Below are 7,113 nucleotides of genomic sequence, written 5' to 3'. Positions count from 1 at the left end.
GAAGCAGGTCAACAAAATGTTACTTTCACATACCTTACAGCACTGGGCAGCATAATAGTACCATAAATATCACGATATTTTGTAGCTAAAAGGAGAAAATGATGGGTAGGCCTAGGCCTAATGACTTGTGGATAACTTTCAGGACATGGCTATAGGCTAAAATCAACAACCATTCCTGAAAGAATGAAATTTACCACAAAGTATCGGGCTAAAATCAGAAACAAACTTATATGAATTATGACAAACACACAGGCTAGGCTAGATTACTCTAGCTTATGAAAGTGAAAAATTGAATATTTAGGCCTATACTGGGAACTGTAATGGGTCAGCAAAACACAACCAATAAATGGAGCTTACCGTGGTCCCCCCCTGGGACCGGGTAAAGATGCACAGGTCTTAGCAAACCTAACAAGCCTAACGCTAGGCTAATAGTAGCCTAATAAACTATACTAGCCCCCAGTTTCTCCCAAGTTTCTAACTCGATTTGGGACATATATATATGGATCAACAGATCCTGAAACCCGGTTAAATGTGGAAACCGCACGCTGTCGGTTATCCAATCTAATGACAGACAGGGCAATAGCCTACTACTGGATACGGTACCTAGGCCTACTGGCCAATCAGTAAATACCAAATGGTAGACTTGATAAGCAAGTCAAGTCTTGGAATAATAATTAGATAGCGTAGCCTAGGCTAGTCCTAACTTAACGATAGGCTAGACTACTAGAATGGTAATGCTGGTCTAACAAGACCTAGTAAGTTGGAATAAACTATCCTATGCAAAATAACTCGGTATACTAGACACATGATACTATTGAGATAGGCCCATCAACAATATACTCACTTCTACCTTATCACTATTGCTAATTAAATAAATTTGATGCAAAAGACCCGGCAAGTGCCTCAGTGTACATCAGCACGAAACCAACATGGACAAATACAATTAACAAATAACAATAGCAGCCTTAGCCGCAAAAATCTAGCATGAAAAAATGTTTGTCCTCAGGAATAAACTACACAAATAAATAATTGGCTGTAAGATAGTAATCAGGGAGAACACTTCTAAATGGAAAAAGGAATTAGATTCAATAATATATGATATGATGACAGTTAATCAATATTTTTCATAAATAATAGTCACAATAATTCTTAACCCTAAGTTGTATTCGAACTCCGAACACATGCTCAAACGAAAAACTGACTCATACAAAACAATTGGATAAACTTAAACTAAACAAGAATTATCCTCTCTTTCGATATGAGAGAAAATAATCTCAAAAACCCAAATAGAAGCAACCCTTGAACTTAATACACACATTAGAAACTAAAGAAACAAGCTCTAAACATTAGAGCACTTTGTGACGTCATCGACATCAGGGATCACTAGAACTAGTTTCAGAGTCGAAATTCGACACACACACACACACTGCTCTGTGACGTCAGCAGCAGTGAAATTAAAAACTTCCACACTGTAGCTGTCGTCGCAGAGCAGTTCAACATGATAGTTTTAGTATCGTTGAACCCATTTTCTTTGTAAAGGACATTTCATGAACTTTTGTGGTCTTTACTCTAGAAATTGGCTATATTTATGGGACATACTAAAGGCCGGTCCACACGACCGGGCCTGATCGGCGGACCTCCCCTCAAAAGCCCTGTCCACACGGGCCTGATCGGCAGACTTCCCCTCTAAACGGGGCAACCCGTCAAATGCCCGATGGGGCGTTTGTGTAGCAAAATCACCCATGGTGGTGCCCGATGGCTTGAGCTTCGACCCTGGCAGACGTACGTGAACCACATACATTTCTTTTACCGAGCCATTCTTTGCACCATATTCTCTTCTTTTTCATCACACACAAAGCAATTATCATGCTACACTATCTTCTTCTTTGCGGTAGGCACCATGTTTATTGTACCGCACTGAACACACCACTGGCATCGCCTCACCCGTGTGGACAACATTCACGGATAAGTCCGCCAGAATTTGCCACGTCAACCCTGGAGCACGCTGATCAGGCCCGGTCGTGTGGACAGGCCTTAACGGGCACACTTGACGGGCGAACCGTCAAATTGCCTGATGGGTCTTGTAGCAAAACAATTACCATGGTGGTGCCTGATGGCTTGAGCTTCAACCCTGGCAGATGTACGTTAACCATGTACATTTCTTTCACTGAGCCATCTTTGCACCATATTCTTTTCTTTTTCATCACACACAAAGCAATTATCATGCTATACAATTTCTTCTTCTTTGCGGTAGGCACCATGTTTATCGTACTGCACTGAACACACTACTGGCATCGTTGAATACGTCCACCTCTCCATCGCCTCACCCGTGTGGACAACATTCAGTAAAGCCAGTCAACCCGGAGCATGCCCGCTCATGTTAAGGCCTGTCCACACGAGTGGGCTGATTGGCGTGCTCCGGGGTTGACAGGTAAATTCTGGCGGGCTTACCCGTGAATTTGTCCACACGGGTGAGGCGGGCGTACTCATGATGCCAGTAGCGCTTTCAGTGCGCGGTCTATGATAAAACAAAAATGATAGGTGTAGCATAATTGGTGTGATGAAAGAGAGAATATGGTGGAGGAATGGCCCAGTAAAATAAATGAATATGGTTAACGTACGTCTACCAAGGGGGTCGAAGTTCAAGCTATCAGACACCATGGTGATTTTGCTAAAAGTCCCATCGGGCAACTTGATGGTTTGCCCGTTAAAGGGGAAGTCCGCCGATCATGTGGACAGGCCTTAAGGGTGTACGAAGACCAATTACTTTAGCTTGCCCTCTTCGTAATTAACGGCCCCTTTTTTTAAGTTTAGTGGACCTTTTAGTGGGAACCTCAATATCCTTTAGTTTTAACTAATTTTTATGACCCATTCGGCTTTTGCATGGGAACATTGCTCTTCCCAAGCCATCAGTTCTAGCTTGCCATTTTGGCAATTCAGGGGACCAATTACTTTTAGCTTGCCCTTACAACCACTTTCTTTGTAATGGACATTTTAAGAATATATTAGTCTTAATCTAGTTTGTAGTCTTATTACCCTTTTGTAAAGGTACGTTCACACGGTCGAACAACGTCCGACGGACAAACATTATTACCAATTAACAATTGTCTGCCGGTCTTTGCCTAGTGAGCAGAGTAAAAACAGTGGTATACAACTTCATTTGGTACCACAGTGTTGCCAGATCTACTTCCATCGTTTCAACGTTTATATCATCCTGCTTCACTTATATGGTAATAATGTTTGTCCGTCGAACATTGTTCGACAGTGTGAACGCACCTTAAGAGTAAACAAAGATCAATTACTTCAGCTTGCCTTCTTCGTAATTCACGGACCATTTTCTACTTTGTGGGAAGCTTAATTTGTTTAAGCTTACCCTTCACTTTTATGACTAATTCTTTGTAACATTGTGCTAGTCAGGGAATAGATTCTAGCTTGCCATATATTTGGTAACTCAGGGCACCAATTACTATACTTTCCCTGTTACACATTTTTTTGTAAATGACATGAATTTATTTTGGTGGTCTTCAGTTTGTCCAGTTATTATGACCCACTTCTAAGGGTATGCGAAGACAAATTACTTTAGCTTACCCTCTTTGTAATTCACGACCTATTTTTTAGTTTTGTGGGCACCTTAATTTGCTTTAGCTTACTTTTCATCTTTATGACCAATTCAGTATTTGCGTTGTAATCCTGCTCTCGTTAGGGTATAAGTTCTAGCTGGCCATTTTGGCAATTCAGGGTACCAGTTACTTTTACCTTGCCCTTGGGGCAACTCTAAGCTAATTTTTTTTTAAGTTCTCCATTGTTTAAGGGGATCTCTGCTCCATTTTTTTTTTTTTTTTTTGCATGGTGGTTTTACGTTGCACGGAACCAGTGGTTACTCAGCAACGGGACCAACGGCTTTATGCGACTCCAGAACCTCGTTGAGAATGAGCTATCACCAGAAATACGTGTCTCACACCTCAATGGAATGCCCGAGAATATAACTCGCGGCCACCGAAGTGGCAGTGCTCCCAATGTAGTTAAGATATCCAACTTTGATTATTATATTACTAATAATGTAGCTTTATAATTTAAGAAATTGGTTAATATATATGGACCTTTACTTTTTTTGCACTTCTACAAGAGAGTGAGTGAGTGTCCAATGACCCAAGATCGGACGAGAAGCGGTGCTTTCAATGTGGTATGGCCGTTGGCAATGACCCAAGATGAACAGTAAATAAACCGATTTCCACATTAATATGAAGACTTGAAACTTTACCATATGAAGACTTGAAACTTTACCAAATTGGCCCACTACTACTTGCCACCAGTAAACATGCAGCAAAAAACTGCTTTTTTGACCATGTCAGCAGGAACACAGAAGAAGGGATGGGAACAGAAAGGGGGGTGTTCAAGGCCAAAACTTTATCTGCTTTTAAATGAGTGATTGCTCTTCAGCCTGCGAAAGATACTCACGACTTCGGTTGAGAATTAGGGTAGCTCTAATCAAATGATGTCAAATCATACCATTATTATTAGGTCAATTATCAAAGAATCATTTACAGTATGAAACACTGGTATTCAAATGGCCCAGAAAGCAAATCTAATATCAGTGACGAACTTTGTGGCAGGACAATAAACGTCTGAAGGTATGAAAATAAATACTAGATGCAGGCATTCTGGTTCACAGAGAACTACAGGGCTTGGTGTGCAAAATGAAAAATGGGAACTCCTATGAACTGTAGCCAAGGCCAACAATGGACAGACAGGACTGGTATAAGAAATTTAGGCGCAAACTAAGGAACTGGGAATCATTGGGTTAATTCAAAGCTATGGCGAGATTTCACGAAAAATTTAAAAGAAACTAAACCAAACAAGATGATGATCTTCAAACAGAAATAAAGCAGAAGAATGGTATTCGATACAGACTTGCCATTCACCTTAAGGGGATAGACAAGAACTACTTAATAAAACAAATCACAAGGACGAAGAGGAAAGGGTTACAATGCACCTGCTATGCAATATTCTGAGGCGATACCTCAAAAAGACTGGCGAAACAACTTCTAAGTGCAGCGATAAGCAGACTTGTTTTAGTCATCACCTGGGCACATACCACTGAGCAGTAATACTCGGTGGAGCCATTTAAGCTGTGATAGCGCTGTTCTTTACAGAATGTAAGCGCAGGTGGTTACGGGAGCAGACTTTATGACGACCATTTGACCATAACGCCTGAATCAGACAAAAAGTAAGCGCAGGTGGTTACGGGAGCAAACTTTATGAAGACAAATTTGACCATAACGCCTGAATCAAAGGGAGAAGTACAAGAGTTCAGTTTAGATAAAGGAAGTTAAAATGACGTAAAATTCAACGATATATATATACAAGCAAATGGAGTCAAGGTATTGTATCAAGTGGTAGGCAGAAAAAACTTGAAAATAATTGAACAAAAGCCCAAAGTACAATCTATAATACTATACATACATGAACCCCACACAGACAAAATTTGTCCATCGAAAACTAAAACCTTATGAAGAATATCACGAGTTAGATGACAATAGTGAGAAATGACAGTACATTTAACCAGATCACTCAGCTGAATTAATTAGCTCTCAGAGACAAAAAGCACTCCAAATAATTATGAGAGCAAATATCCATTTTAGACACGACTCTACATAAACGTGGAAACAAGAAACTAAATGAGCTACACGGAATAGGATCAAAAGACTAGGTTAAAATAAAAATAAAAGTCTAAAAACTTTGAAAATAAATAGATGACGGCATTCCAGCTGAAAAAGAGCTACAGGAAACAACATTGACGCATTGAACGAAGAAAGGCCAAAGCTACATTATCAGCAGTCTGGAAGCTTAAGTGTGTATAATGCTCAAGATAAGACAGGTATGCAGATGAAAAATCGAAACATCTATGAACTTTAGCCAAGGGAAACACTGAACAGGGAGTGGAATATGAAATTTGCGCACAAATCAATTGATTGGTAAGAATTAATGAAAAGGCAAACAATGAAATAAAACCATAATGAAAAACCAATATGACACGTTCAGACAGAAACGACGTAGAAGAATGGTACTCGATAGATGTGCAATTCACCTGGGTATGGGAATACACGGGAATGACTTAAAACATATCACACGCCAAAGAGGAGGCATCTAAATACTGGCAAAATAACTTCAGAAGTGCAGCGATATGGAGACTTGTTTTAGTCATCACCTGGGGACATATCACTGAGCCAGTGACTAGTGCTCAATGGAGAAAATAAGTTGTGATAGTGATGGACGCTCTAGAGAATGTTTATGTGCAGGAGCAGGCTTAATGAGGACCATTCGACCATAACGACTGAATCACACAAATTATATCACTCAGCTGACTTAATTAGCTCTCAAAGCACTTCATATAAGAGCAAAATAATCCATTCTAGACGTACAGCTTTCCATTAAGTGAAAACAAACTAAATGAGCTACTTGCGATAGGGATCAAAAGGTTAATGTATCAATACAAAGCCACGAAATGTTAGTGGGAGGGAGAACAGTTCCCTAGCTTGGCTGGTAAGATCTCTGGTATTGTTACCAGAATTGTTGGTATTCAAATTAGGAAGATGCGTGTCACTACAAACAAATCTCGAAGCCTCTGGTCAGTATCTTTCTCATCCTCAGCGTATTATTGGAAACTTAGTGAAAAGGAGAATGCTTCAAAAACAGCAGCAGGATATAAATGATGAGATAGGGAAGAAACGGGAAAATATGAATAGACAGGAATAAATAAAAGAAGCGGGTTGAGCAAAAATAGAGAACAAAACAACCTTCAAATTCCTGAACATGATTTAGTAGGTACACTTGAGAGGATCTTCCTCCTATTGGTCCAAAAAGAGCACTCTTCCATAAAAATGGTAAATAAATAGGAGCTAGGTGAAAATTGAACTCGCTCGGGAGTAGACAAGTTAAAAAACGACATTCAAATATATTGTATTTTATATAAAGATTAAAAAGGAAATCTAGGCTACAACCTTATTAAACATTTGACCACAAAACTTTTCCAGTTTGACCACAAGACATCAAAGAGAACCAATAAGAAACCAGAAAAAGAAGAAGGGGGCATTACAGGAACAAAAACCACAG

This window comes from Macrobrachium nipponense, chromosome 38, assembly GCF_015104395.2.
Source record: "Macrobrachium nipponense isolate FS-2020 chromosome 38, ASM1510439v2, whole genome shotgun sequence".
NCBI classification, from domain to species: Eukaryota; Metazoa; Arthropoda; class Malacostraca; order Decapoda; family Palaemonidae; genus Macrobrachium; species Macrobrachium nipponense.
This window is presented reverse-complemented; position numbering follows the sequence as displayed.